Raw genomic sequence first — 2,655 nt, 5'->3', positions numbered from 1 at the left:
AGACAGACAGACAGACAGACAGACAGACAGACAGACAGACAGACAGACAGATAGATAGACAGACAGATAGATAGATAGATAGATAGATAGATAGATAGATAGATAGATAGATAGATAGATAGATAGATAGATAGATAGATAGATAGATAGATAGATATCATATATTTATGATTTGTGTCTTTACACAGTTTTCTGAGAAGAATAAGGCTCACATGAACAACAGATTGGACTGAACATGCAAAGCTGCTGCTCTTTTTCCAAAAAAGGGACGGAGTAAACATTAACTCTTGAGGAAGCTTTAATTGGTCCTTGGTTATTTACAGCAAGATTTTAAGTATTTTATGAATCTTTGCAGGGAAACAAATGTATTTATTTGCAGCCATCTGTTAGGTCATGAACATCTGAGTCAGTCGGTCAAAAAAAAACTGCACAAACTGTTTATAGAACTGAGCAGGAAACTGTTTTTAAACTCGTAGAGCTGATTGTAGGAAGAAGAATGTTTCACAAACAGCTAAATATATTGGGAAAAAGTGCACACCACTTAAAATGATAATTCATATCCTTGGAAGAGGTTCTGTAGAAAGGTTTTAAACAGAAAAGTGTTACCGTTGAATGACAATGGTTTGGAGATGCTGGGTTGAATTTGTACTGGACTGATGTGCTAATAGCGATCTAATCCAATTTGTTTGGAAAGCACTTTAAACAACCGCATAACCAAAATGCATTTCAGAAAAAATAAAATAAAGCCACAAGAGATGTCACATGATATGAAAAAAAAGATTGTTAAAAGACATAAAACACAAAACAAAAACAAGACTGTAATAATAAAAAAATGCAATCAATTATTAAAAACTAAAGTCAGCATCTTATGAGGCTCAAAGATCAAGGAAAAGATATGTTTTAGTCATACAGAGAAGAAACATGTCTAATCTGCCAAATGATGTCTCCACCATCAGCTGCAACAAGCCAGGGTCTGCAACCAAAGATTGCTGCAGTTTCTCATTACCTGGTCTTTTGCATAGAATTTTATGATTATTTGCAAGCACAAATAGTTACAGCAGCAGCCAGCTGTAGCAGTGGAATATCAAATACCATGTTTGAAACTGATGTTAGGGGTCTGCAACCTGTGGCTCAGGGGCCCCATGTGGCTCTTTAGTCCCTCATCTGTGGCTCTTTGAAGCTTTCACCAAAACTTGATGAAATTTAAATGTATTGACTTTTATACCCACAACAGAAAAGGCTAGTTTTAGCAGTTTTATTGTCAATTTTTTGTAAATGTTTGTCTGATAACTACTAGTAAGATAAATAAAGAACTTTAATGATCCTGCAGTAAATTGTTCAAGTAGTAAATCCGTTTTTTTTGGCTGATCCCAGGGGTCACCACGCACAAAGATTTGCTCATTTGTTTTACCCCGGGTGCCCTTCCTGATGGAATCTGGGCTCTAACCCGCAACCTCAGGATTACAAGACTGCGGCAGTGGCCTCTGAGCTACTGCAGTCCTGCCCGATGCTTATTTATTATACTGCACAGTTCAGTGTTTTAATTTTTATCACAATCGGTATAAACTAATTATTTTCCTTCTTTACGTGACACGTTCTTTTTTGTTGTTGTTGTCTTAAAATGTAAAAAAATATCAATAAATGTTAAAATTCATGATATAATTTTACAATGTCATTTCCCCACTGGCCTGAAAAGCCCCTCTCCAAAAAACTCAGTGGCCCATGGGCCATTGGTTGATAATCACAGTTGTAGCAGGTTTTGTGGCTCCAGACATGTTTTATTAGAGCGCCAAGGGACAGAAAAGGCTCTTCTGATCAAAAAGGTTGCAGAGCCCTGTTCTAGCTCATCAATCTGCTCGTTGTTAACTTTCTGTTCCTTCAGAAATATTAACCATCCATAAAACCTTGTCCTGTGCTGTTTTTTTTTACTTTATTTTTAGCAGTTTAACCGATTTGCATCTTTGAGTAATAGAAGTGTGAGTGACAGGAACAGATCCGCTGAGGTTTGCAGTGGAACAGCAGTCAGGGGTGTCTCTGAACATGAAGTTCGACATGAGAAACGTGGACGCTTCTGCAGCAGCAGGGATTATTTGAAACTGATGGACACGCAGCAGGGCTCTCACTTCACAGACAGCCTTGTTATCCTCAACTATACAACCTTTCCAGGTGGAGCCTCTGTTAAGAGGATGTGGATGTATGTATCCTGCTGCTTTTTTCTCCCCCTTCAGCTCTGCCGCTCTCCTTCCCATTTATCTGTGGAAGAAAATTATGCTTTTTTTCCCAACTGCCTTGCACACAAACTAAACATGCACATTTCCCCCCCAGTCCCTGTGAAAGCTTTGAACAGTCACTGTTTGACCTGCTGCAGAGTCTGAGTCTCAGAGCAGCTGTTTCAGCTCAAGACCCAGCTGACTCCCTCAGGAGGAAAACTTGTGTTGGTGATCCACTCACTGATAATCTGCCCACTGGAGGAGCCCTGCCGAGGTGGAGACTGAGGACTGAATTGTCTTTCTCCTCGTGCAAATGTTGCTTGTATTATATCCTGATGCATGCTCAATAATCCAGGTAGAAATATCCAAGAAAGTTCAATCTGGTCCTCTGGACATTCAAAAAAACAAAAAAACAAAACAAAGCAAAAAAAATGTAGAAACGTTT

This window comes from Nematolebias whitei, chromosome 16 (genome assembly GCF_014905685.2).
Source record: "Nematolebias whitei isolate Nwh7 chromosome 16, NemWhi1, whole genome shotgun sequence".
In the NCBI taxonomy this organism is placed as follows: Eukaryota; Metazoa; Chordata; class Actinopteri; order Cyprinodontiformes; family Rivulidae; genus Nematolebias; species Nematolebias whitei.
The sequence above is the reverse complement of the archived record's forward strand: the minus strand, read 5'-3'. Positions refer to the sequence as shown.